The following is a 13,179-nucleotide window of genomic DNA, read 5'->3' on the forward strand; positions in this document are numbered from 1 at the left end:
CTGAACTGCTTCTTAAAATCTTTAGACAACTGCTCCCATGATGTTATTGAGTGTCTCTTATACTTTTCGAACCAACTTTTGGCAGGTCCTGCCAATGATGTTGGAAACAACATGCACCTGAGCTCGTAACCCACATTACTGGCTCTCATTATAGTGTTGAACGTGCTTAGGTGACTACACGGGTTGGTCTTCCCTTCAAACGTAGGGACGTGAGGAATCTGAAACCCTTGAGGAAATTGAGTGTCAGAAATATGGGGAGCAAACGGCTCGAGCTCCTCATCAGAATCCTCATATCGACCATTTCCTCGTTCATTCTTTAAGAGCCTAAAGGCTCTTTCGAGTTGATCGATTCTTTCTTGGACTGGGTCAGTAGGAGGTGCTGTCTGAAATTGACTGTCATTGATAGTGATTCCAGGCTCGCGTCTTCCCAAGGGATCTCTACGCTTATTCAAGCGATCCCTCAGGTCCGGATTTGTTTGATCTCCATTCCCCCGACTCTGATTCAGATGATTTCGCAGGTCAGGACGATTCTTGCGACTTCCAGTGTTCTTACGACCTCGGTCGTGTTTACTGACGGGCCTGGTCTCTCCGGACTCATCACTGGTGAAACTCATTGATCGGTTATTTCGCGATGGATTCTTTCCACGTCGCCTCGTCTCCGCAGTGCGAGACCGAGACGTCTGACTTCTCTCAGATGGAGCGCCTCTCCGCTCCTAGAAAGTCTCCCTGTTTCCTTGCCTTTCCCCCGCACGCCCTTGATCCTGATCTCGAACAGGTTGAGCGTTTTTGTGTGGGGGCGAAGGATATCTTATGGGTGACGGAGGGAACCGTGAGGCGACGGTGGCTGCCACCCCTGCCGCGGCCTAGAGGGTCCAGAATTTGCCCGAGATGGGTCAATTGCATTCGGTGCGCTCCCAGGTACCTGAGTTCGAGCCTCTGCGGGGTTCGGTTATTCTCAGCTCCTGTAGGCACTTCCACAGGCGGGTTAGGCGGGACCCAAGCTCGGGTATTCCTCTGGGGCCTAGGTGGAGCAGATGGCTCTGCTGGTGCCGGAGGTTGAGTCGGCCTCCTTGTGGCAGCATCCTTTCGCGGACGCCCGCGGGGCCTCCGGGGAGGAACATGTACGTCTCTTGGAGGAGGGACTTGGTTTTCGCGCGGAGGCGGGGGCTGAGCCACCTGCGCCTCTACGGCTATCCTTGTCAACTCCTCATTCCGTTTGTTGGCTTCTGCCAACAGCTGCTTCAGTTGTCGGTTTTCAAGTTCCACAATAGGAACGTACCACTCAGGATTGTAGTACATATCCTCATCTCTTGGTGGAGGAGGTGGTCCCTGGGAATCAGAGGACCCACTTCTCTCTTCAACATCCGGGTTCTCCATTGGTTGTTTTCCAGGACGTCTTGGGTAATTTTCTTCAGGGGTGTTCTGATTGTTTGTGGCCATGATTTTCTCAGGGATGAATGCTTAAGGCTCTCAACGAAAGCACCAAACTGTTGACGCCGTTTTTTGTCAAACAGTGAAAGAAGAGCACATAAACAATAACTGATAATGGCCAATTGAAATAAAACAATACAGACACACGATTTTTACGTGGTTCAGCAGTTAAATCTGCCTAGTCCACGAGTCTTTGTTATTAAACTCAAGATTATCTCTAGGAATTCTTCAGGAATGAATTCTCCAGAGTTTTCTCTCAAAGATCAGAATTTCGGTCCTTTACAATGGTGCATGGCCTCTCTATTTATAGAGAAGGCTGCAGAATACTATCCCACATATTTTGGGTAGTTACTCTTTTTGTATAAATAAAATGAATGGCTTTAAATGCCTATAATCAGATATAAAAGGTAACGTCCCCTGAAGATCAGGAGACGTATAACTGACCAAATAATATCCCACGATTCTAGGGGATTTACAATAATAAATGAGGATTACATCTCGTATTTATAACACTTGTAGATATTCAAGGTGGTTATCACGTATCTCTAAGGCTTTAGCTTCCCAAGTTTCCCGTCATCTATTGAGCTAAAAACATCTCCCGAGGCCACATGGCTTTCGAGATCGTATGTGCGTCGAGCTCGGGACCCCTGATCCGAGATCGTACCTGAAGATGAGAGCGTCCCCAGAGCTTTCTTTCGAGATCATGAATACTTTGAGGTCACCATACTCGAGGTCATCTATGTCCTGTAGGCTCGACATCCAATCCTGGAGCATGTTTCCAATCTTATGAGTCTACTTATTTGCGAGTCCAACTTTCGAGGTCATATTTAACATAGCTCGAAATCTGAGTGTAACAAAGATAAATCTTAATTCTATTATTCAAAACTCTGATGTAGTGGTGTCTTGACTGATAAGACTTGATAAAGTGAAGAACTTAGCAAGACTTGTACAGTGCTACGGTAAGAGTTCCAAGCTAAGAGAGCTAGTAAATGTTGTCGTGGTTGGAGGTACATAGATATGAACAAGTCTTGAGACAGAGAAAAGGTAAAGGAGATAGAAAAGATGAATAGTCTCAGTGAACAATATACGTTTTAAAATAGTAGTTAACAATGTTGCTTTGTTTAATTGTTATTTCGTAGGAAAAAATTAAAACTCCCATGATCAAGGATATGATTCAAATCCTTTTGTCCCTTAGTCTAATTACTCTATTTTTATGGTAATCAATTAGTTCCTAATATACACATTATCTAAAACATACCTCTGTTATTTGGAATAGAGTAAACGAGATTCATTATTTTGAGCTTTTCTTTTCAAGTCTACTTGATTTAGTAATGAGTGAACATGATTTAGCTCTGAGCCTTCTATTGCTAATCCCATGGTTTTTTTCTCATCTTCAAGTTCAGTTAATATATAAAAAAAAAATATCCTACATTTGGTCTTGCAACAAGTCCTGGTTGATTTGGTTGGATGCACAGACAAAAATAGTATGGGTGTTCTTTGCCTAGTAAAAAGATTTACAATAACAGGGTCAGGGATGCCAGATTAAGTCTTGGCATGTAAAGAGGAGAGGACACACTTTCATTTTCTTCTTTAGTTAAATACACATTGGAGTATCTATCTTAAGTGGTTTCGACACACAGAGACTTTGTGAGACTACATATTATTTAGTTTATACACAATATAAATATATATATTCTTTGGTGAAGAAAACAAATGAGTATGAAGATAGAGTTCTCTTTTTTTTTCTTTTTTCTTTTTTGAGAGAGAGAGATGAAGATAAATTTGAAAATGAAGAAGGAAAAAAATGAGAGCAGTGAAAATTTTGTGGGATTTCAGATAATTTTTAAACAACACAAACATAAATGCCCAAAGCTTTTTTAATCCTAAAAATGCGATGCTTACAATACAAGAAGCAGTTGGTTCCACAGTTGCATGGCCTTCTAAAAAAGTTATTCCAAAAGGTACATTTTTCATACTAAAAAAAGAACCAATGTCTTATAATTTAGTGTTTGGTTTCTTTGTTTGCTTTGGTGTAGTTATGAATTCATTATTTTGTATGTGGTGTCCTCTCTTGGAAATAATTTCCATAGCATTTTTCTTCAAGTAATTTGTGATGCTAGATAATAACAATAAAATATTTCTTTGTTTATTTTGTAGATGTGACAAGCGAAATAGAAAATGATACTTAATTTTGAAGGCTTTGTGTTGGGCAGCTGTAGAATATTTTGTGCTGAAAGTAGTAACTTTCCAATATGTTGAATATTTAATACTACTTGAATGCTTAAAGAACATTTTGTTGTTGATGACAGTGTTGAATGTTTTAAACTAATTTGTGGATTGTTAATACAATGTTGAATGTTTTTACTTTTTGTTATTTGAAAATCAAGTTCATTTGATGATGCTAGTATATATTAGAAAGCTAATTTTAATTATATAAATAAAAAATAAAAAATAAAAAATATAATAGAATAAATTAGTGTTATATAAATGAATATATAATGATAATTTAAACTTATCTAAATATTAAAATAATACGAAAAATGTGTTATAATAACTATTACAATAATACTTTTTATAAGTAAAGAATTTTGTTATGCAAACTTCATTATATAAAACAAAAAATGTGTTATACTAAAGTGTATTATAACACAAATTTATAAGTATTGAAATGTGTTATATAATTGACTATAAATAATACAATTAAACACTTATCTATTTATTAAAATAACACAGAAAGTGTGTTATCGTTGACTGTATAATAACACATTTGTATAACAATGATAAAGTGTTATGTAAAGTACCCTGACCTACGATAACATAGTCGGTCTTAACATGTCAAAAAGTGTTATGGTATGTTTTGATAACACATTTTTGGTCTTATTAAAAGTATTTTTTCTTGTAGTGCTTACTCCAAGACCCCTCGAAGTCTATCGCACACGCCTTGAGCATGTCCTCCAAAACCTGAATCGTCCTCTCAGACTGTCCATCGATCTAAGGATGAAAGGCCGTACTGAACTTCAGCTGAGTCCCCATAGCCTTCTGTAAACCACCCCAAAACATGGAGGTAAAGATAGGATCTCAATCTGACACTATGGACTTGGGAACACCATGGAGACATACGATCTCCCTCATGTACTGTTCCGCATTCTAAACCCTAAGCCCGAAGCCATAGGGGAGACGGGCCACGACTTGCCTCTTAAGGTCGCGGTTCGCATCCACATCCGAGAGCGTACCTAGGGCCTGCTGAGCACACACACCACGACACCCCTGAGTTGGGTCGCGGTGTGCCTTCTTCGAACCCAGAAATTCTAGGTTTTCTTCACACTTCTCCCGGCCAATTTTGCAAAATTCAACCTTAGCAAAACCTCCTAACAAGAACTGAACCCAGCTTTGAGTTCAGAATTTAATCACACATTTAAACATAAAAATTCCTAACACTTATACTAAAATCAATACCTTAATTCAGTAGGAATCATCACCCAAAACTAAGCTTAAATTCTACCCCAATAATCTAAATTCTTCAAGAAATTCAGTGACTAGAGCTTACCTTAATTAGTTTCTTAACCCTCAACCACAACCTTCAATTCTTGAGCTTAGTTCTCCTAAGTTCCTAGCTAAACTTCCTGGATGAATACTTCAATTCCTCAAGACTTCCTAGCCAAAAATCAGCCTAGGTCTCAGCTGGTTTCCCTTTCTTTTCCTCAACATCCAAGCACAAGTGAGAGAGATGAAAGAGAGAGTAGTGAAAGTTTCTACTTCTTTCTTAATTAGTCCTAAGTGGTTACAGAACATATCCCTTGTTAACAAAAGAACATTATGCCCTTCCATGTTATACCTAATCCTTTAGTTGCTCTAAGGGTAAAATAGTCATTTTCCCCCAGTTCTCACTAATTCCTAAAATGTTCCTAATATTAACCAATTAACCCTGCCATATTTAACTAATTACCAACCATTTATTCAATATCAAATAATTTGCAAAATATTTTCCAAATTCCCAAAAATACCCCTAGGCTCCCACCGTGCCGGGTATTAAACCCCGTTGTGACTATTTCGCTAATCCGCTCACTAGGATCGTCTCCAGCCATATGCTGCAAATATATCCACATAATAATGTGGTCTCAAAAATTTATCACAAATAATCACATTTATGCCCTCAATGGTCCAAAATCACAAATATGCCCTTATAAGCTATAAAGGGCCCACATGCATATCTAATACTCATAGACATGCATAACACATATTCATATAATCATATTAGTCATGATTTTAACCATTTAATCATACATATACCAATTATGCCCTCTCGGCATGCTAATCAAGGCCCTTTAGCCTTATTAGTGATTTTGGGTCGTTACAGTAAGTCTTTAGTAACTCTTCAAGTGATGGTGAAAGCCTCTCCCCTATTTGTCTAGGTGGCTCTTGAGTTAGCTGGAGAACGTTTCAATTGTTGGCATAGGAAAAATTTCATGATTGCGAAGGCCAGGATGGTAGTATGTGGGCAAGTTGTTGTTGGGCCTAAAGTTGTAGTTCCGATTGACATATTGTAACTAAAGTTGTAGTTACATTATGGTATCAAGAAGGAAGCTCACATGAAGCGCAAGAGCATACTGAACGTCCCGATTTCCCGAGACGTTACTTAGGGAGTCTGTTTTAAATAATAAACAAATAAATACTTAAAGACACTAAAATAAAATATTTATTTAAAATTTAAACAGACAATGAGATCTCATTATTTAAAAATAAAAATGTTGGACACTAGGTTTAATAACAACGACATAAAGAAAATAATCATTCAAGTCTGAAAATTTAAAACATGAAATTTATTTCTAAAAACATAAAATAACTGAATCCCAGCCTCTAACAAGTTCCATCTATGCCTCGAGCTCGCAACCCTCACTACTTAACTTTGCCTTTACCTGTACACAAAGTACCTGTGAGCTAACGCCTAGTAAGAAGAGCTATGTTGGACATACTCCCCAAACCAAAAAATTTAAACTTTCCACTAAACATAAATAAATATCGTAAACATAATAATCATAGTGAAACATATAAACACCATATCACACTAACATAATGTGTGTTACACTCACACACATAAATACTAACAAGTCATGCTGATTGGACATGAAATGTAATCTGCCTTGCTTGCATTGTACACACACTTGGCATTCTCACGGTGGCACCTAGTCTAGCATGCGTTGTACTCACACTCGACCATTCCCTCGAGACATCGTTGCCTTTCCTGTGCAGTACTCACACTCGGCAGTTCCGTGGTGGCATCCTATTATCCTGAGTTATACACACCCAAGATAATTCCTGCAAGTGTTATACCCACACAAGCAGCTATAATCTATTAGCACGCCTACCCCATGATCTAAGCATGTCTACTAACTAAAATCTCTAGCACTATCCTCATGCTACTCAATCTAATGCAACAATTTAGGTCACTAATATAATTACATAATTAAACAAATAAGAAAACAAGGTTGCACGCACCAAGTGCGTTGTCCGCTGACGTGTCCTGAACCACTTGTTGTGTCACATCGACGACTGCTAGCTTCTTGATGTCCAATTACGTAGCAAAAATTAAGGAAAAAAAATAAAAATAGGCGTTAGGGTTTTATTTCAAAACCCTAATTATCGAAATAATTTAACTATGCAATTTTAAGGTTCATGGCACGTAAATTAAAATTATTTTCACAAGGGTTCAAACCATCATGTCACATGCACAAACAAGGATGTTTCTAACGTATCACATGAATTCATATAAATACTTTTTAAAAATTTACCAAAATGCTCTTAATATCATAATTACATAAAATATTCAATAATTTTCTAATAATTATCATATGACAACAAAATTGAATAAACAACTTTCTGAAACCCTAAATAATCAGTCAAGGCTCATATAAGACCAGAAAAATTATTTTTAACATTTATAAATTATTTTTTTCCTCAATTTTCCAAATAAAACCTTAATAATTTAAATAATTTAAAATAAAAATAAAATCAGCCCAAAATTCAAACTAATCATACAAAACTGTTCAAAAAGCCAAAATAAAGTTATAAAAAATATTTTAGAATTTTCTAGATAAAATAACTATTTTCCTTAATTAATTTTACAGAAAAACAAATTAATTCAAGAAAAATACATAAACAATTAAACATAAAATCTAACTGTACAAACCAGTTTCTACACCATACAGTAACACAAAAAAATTACCTAGGCTTCAGAACAGTAGAATTAAAATATATATTAAGCAAAATAAATCATGGAAATTACATGAATTATACAAATTGGTAAAAAAATTACAGAGAGCCTTAGAATTTCATTTTAAACATATACAAAAATTCCCAAAATTTTTAGAATACATTAAATAAATTTCCCACATTTATTTCCTTTAATAACATATTTAAAAGAAAATAATTCAAGAAAATTATCAATCATGATCACATCTTATATCTAAAAATACATAGCCATTCTAAATCATACAGAGATCATTCAAACATAAACTTATATTTTTCTAAACAATAAAAATATTCTCCATAATTAATTTCCATTTAGTCTTCAATAAATCACAGTAATTCAAGGAAATATCAAAAAATTCTCAAACTTCACGAATCATCATAAAAAAGTATATAGATTCGAAAAACCAAAAAAATTGAGAAGAAAACCTCCAGAAATACCCAGATCAGGCTCGCCGGAGTTGTCGTCTTCTCTGGCGCCGGCGACGTTGTTTCTTTTGTTTCCGACTACCTTGACGTCCCAAACTTGGAAACTCTTCCTACATGCTCCGAAACCTCAAATCTTGAAACTAAAACCCGAAAATATGCTTCCAACCCATCAGATCGAAGTCTTCTTCTCCAACGTAGGTGTACTGCCAACAAAGGAGCTCAAAATTTGATTTTTTTTTCTCTGGACCATTTCAGCCTGTTTCTTCATGTTCAAACCGATTCTTGGAGTCCCCTAAACTTGTTTGTCACCAACCACACACACCATACACTCTTAAACACCCTCAAATCTAAAACTATCCAAGAATATTCATTTTCTTGGATAAAAATGGTGAATCAAAATCCGGGGCCTTATAATTGTTTTTCCCACACTCAAAAGGTTTATTTCCTCCACTAGAATGATTATAGAATGTCTAATACCACCCAGAATTTCCCAAGTGCAAGAACTAAAAAATTTCTTCTTTTTAAAAAAAAATATAAAGAATTCCTTTAAAAGATGATCTTAACATTCTCGACCAGTAGCTTCCGTACCTCAAGCACCTGCGATGTGCCATCCGCCTTTCCTCTTATCTCTGCTTCATCTGCTCCAAATCCAGTGACTGTCAATTCCTTTGGCAGCACCTTGAGTCAGCCGTTTGTACTAAAATTGGATCATAACAATTTCATGTTAGGGAAGACAATGGTCTCCACTATTATTTGTGGGATTAGATGGTTTCTTGAATGACACTAGACTACCTCATCCTGAGTTTGTTATTGTAGGTGCAAGAATTTCTCCAAATTGAATTGGGTCTGAACTCACTATCAACCCAGCCTATGAACAATGGATGATCAATGATCAGCTCCCTACGGGATGGATTTATGGGTCAATGACAAAGGTCATTGCTACTGAAGTTATGGGGTGCGATATTGCTACTGAGCTGTGGAGAACCCTTGATACTCTATACGGTGCTCATTCAAAGGCCAAAATGGATGAGACATGCATTAAGTTGCAAACCACCAGGAAAGGAAGTCTAAGCATGATAGACTATTTACAAAAAATGCGCACTTGAGCCGACATCCTTGCCATAGCAGGTAATCCCTACTTTGAGTCTCAACTTGTTACTAACGTTCTGAATGGCTTGGATGTAGAATATCTTTCCATCACAATGCAGATTGAGAGGATGCCAAACGTTACGTGGTAGGAGTTACAAGACACCATGCTTAGCTTTGATAGTTTTTTGGAACAACTAGGAGCTCTGTCTCCAACTAACAAAGCACTCAAAGATCTTGGGACCCCGTCAGCTAATCTTGTCAAAAAGACAAATTCAGCCAACACTACTGCTCAGAATAAGCGCTCGCAAACTTATCCCCACTTCTCTGGTAGTGGTCAATCGCAAAACAACCATGGAAATGCCTTTCGGTCCCGAGGCCAAGGAGGAGAAGCAGTAACTCTAGGCCTGCTTGTTAAGTGTGTGCGAAATATAGACACTCAACAGGTGTATGCTACAATCGGTATGATGAAGCCTTTATGGGATCTGACACCAATCAGATTTAGAAACCAACACATTTAGACTTTGTCACTTCACCATAAATTGTTGACAATGATGCTTGGTATGTTGATAGTGGAGACAACAACCATCTCACCTCAGTTGTGATCAAAATGAACCAACACACTGATTATGGTGGTAAGGAGCGCCTCACTATGGGCAATGTTAACTCGATTCCTATCTCTCATGTTGGTTCTGGTTTTTTGCCTACAAATTAAGACCAATCTCTTATCCTTTCAGATTTGTTACATGTCCCAAAAACTGCTAAAAATCTCATTTGTGCTTCTAAACTCACTGCTGATAATAACATACTGATTGAATTTTATGCAAATTGTTGTGTTTTGAAGGACAAATCCCCATGGTAGGTTCTACTTTGCAGGACACTTAAGGATGCATGGTCTTTATCGGCTCAACACAAACACCATTAGCGCTTCTCACCACTCACACTCGACTCAGCCTAACCACCATTTTATTGCAGTATCTTTTATGTCCAAACAAAATGTAACATAGTCCTCGACTGATATGTCTTTATGTTCCAAGAAAAATGTATGGCATAGGCGTCTAGGCCATCTGTCTTTTAAAGTTTTGCAACATGTTTTGACTGTTACTAATGAAAAACCTTTTAGGAATGAACAAGTTGATTTCTATGATGCTTGTCAATATAGAAAGTCTCACTCACTTCCACTTTCTTACTCGATAGTAGAGGCAAAAATATCTTAGATCTTGTGCACACAGACCTTTGGGGTCTAGCTCTAATAATGTCAAATACAAACTATAGGTTTTACATTCACTTTATTGATGATTTCAGTCAGCATACATGGATTTATCCACTGAAATTCAAATTTGAAGCATTGTCAGTCTTCACTCAGTTCAAAGCTTTAGTTGAAAAACAATTTGACAGAAAAATCAAAGTTCTTAGGGCTGATTAGGGAGGAGAGTATCATAATTTTTCCCATATTGTAAAGGCAAATGGCATTATTTTTCAGCATTCATGCCCACACACCTCAGCTCAAAATGGTAAAGCTAAATGAAAACATCAACATATTGTCGACATGGGTCTTACCTTGCTCGCACAAGTGTCTATGCCTCTCAAGTATTGGATTGATGCATTTTAGAACTTTGTTTATTCAATAAACAGACTCCCTACACCTGTTCTTGCCTATAAATCTCCCTTTGAAACAATATTTCACAAGAAACCCAACTATGCCTCCTTGCGTGTGTTTGGTTTTGCATGTTTTCCGTGTCTCCGATCCTATCAAGATCACAAGTTCAACTATTGATCTCTGAAATGTGTTAACCTTGGATATAGTGACTTCTTTAAAGAGTATAAGTGCCTTAGCTCCATAGGTTGGATATACATCTCTTGACATGTTTAATTCAATGAACATGAATTCCCTTTCCAAGCAGGTTTTCTCAACACTCACCAGCCAAAAAAATGCCAAGGTTCTCCTACTATGATCTCTCCCTCTATGGAGCAATCCCAATCACTTCCTCATCCGCCTGATGTGTCCCCTAAAGTGCTTCCTTCTTCTTCTGGCCTATCCAAACATGCAAACAATCAGGAATGCTCTTCCCCTGCACCTATGACAATTTCTCCACCTCTTGAATATCTTGATCACTCTCTTATTTTTAGTCCTGCTCATGTTTCTTCAGAACTTGACTCTTGGTCTCCATCAAATCCTATTCCGATCCATATTTTCCCACCAACCAAACTGTCTGTCCAACCTTACCATCCCATGATAACTTGAGTTAAGGATGGGATTGACAAACCAAAAGTTTATTTGGGACTTGCTAAATGATATGTTCCTCATGAAGAACCAATTTGAGTTGAAGAGGCACTCAAAATTAAGGGGTGGAAACAAGTTATGCAGGAGAAAATTTGTGCTCTTCAGGCCAACAATACCTGGTCCATTATTCTGAATTCCCCCAACTACAATCTGGTTGGAAATAAGTGGGTGTTTATGGTCAAGAAAAACTCAGATGGCTCATTTCAAAGATTCAAAGCGCGTCTAGTAGCCAAAGGGTTTCATTATCTTCCTGAGACTGATTTTGGAGAGACCTTCAGCCCAATGGTGAAAGTGTCTATTGTCCGTATTGTACTCATGATTGATGTGTCAAAAAATTGGTCTATACAACAATTGGACATTAACAATGTATTGTTGAATGGCTACCTAGAAGTAGTTGTGTATGTGGCTCAACCCCAAGGCTTTCAAGGAAAAAACAAGCCTACCTATGTGTGTAAGTTGCATAAGTCTCTATAAATATTGAAACAGGAGCCAAAAGAACACTTTGTTGATTTGGGGCTTTACAAATTCGAAGGCTGATAATTCTTTTTTTTTATACAACAAGGATAATGTTGTGATTGTGGTTTTGATATATGTTGACGATATAATATTTACTGGGAATAACCCCAGTAAACTCGCTGATCTTTTTGTAGCACTTAACAAGAGTTTCACACTCAAGGATTTGAGATCATTGCATTTATTTGTTGGAATAGAAGTTCACAAGGATAAGAGCGGGTTATACTTAACTCAATCTAAGTATGTTAAGGAAATACTTCAGAGGCACAACATGAAAAATCTGAAGCCGTGTGCCACTCCTATTGCTGCACACAAACTAAATGTCAATTCATGATAGAGAAAAACTAGCAAACCCAACTCTGTACAGAAGCCTACTTGGAGCATTGCAATACTTGTGCTACACACAGCTATACATAGTTTCTGATGTGAATAAACTCTGCCAATTCCTACAATCACCAACATCAACTCATTGGACTGGAGCAAAATGTGTCCTAAGATATCTAAAGTGAACTCTGCACCATGGTTTGCACATTAGTCCGAGTGACAGATTGTGCATTTCACGGTACTCTGATGTTGCTTGGGCATGCTGTCTTGATGACAGGAAGCCTATAGCAAGATATTGTGTCTACTTTGGTAATTCTTTTGTGTCGTGGTCATCTAAAAAGCATGATGTAGTTTCACATTCTAGCACCGAATCCGATTATAGAGCTTTGGCTCATGTAGTAGCTGAGATAGCTTGGATTGAGTCACTTCTAAAAGAACTGAAGTTTCCTCTAAGTTCCAAATGTTGGGAGAGAGTGAGATAACACCCCCACAAAAATTAGAATCAACACAAAATTTGGATTGACAGAGACTTCAAAAGATTGAGAAAGAACTTGAAAACCCAAGTAGATCAATGGAGTTCTTCAATATTTGATGAAGCTTCAAAATCCTAGGCAAGATCATCAATTTCTTTGAGAAAATCCTTCAAGCAAATTAAACCACAAAACTGAGGCTTATACACGTTGAGAAACGTTGTCCTAATACTCTACTTCCCAGCTACCATTGATGCATGAAGCCTTCTCTTGAGGAAATGAGGATTAAGATTGAACGAGCCTTTAACTCTCTAAGTCAACCACTTTCTTGGAGAGTTCTTGGAGAAAACTAGAGATTCTTGGAGGTAGAGAGAGAGAGAGGGTAGAGAGAGATTG

The sequence above is a fragment of the Humulus lupulus genome, chromosome 1 (genome assembly GCF_963169125.1).
Source record: "Humulus lupulus chromosome 1, drHumLupu1.1, whole genome shotgun sequence".
NCBI classification, from domain to species: domain Eukaryota; kingdom Viridiplantae; phylum Streptophyta; class Magnoliopsida; order Rosales; family Cannabaceae; genus Humulus; species Humulus lupulus.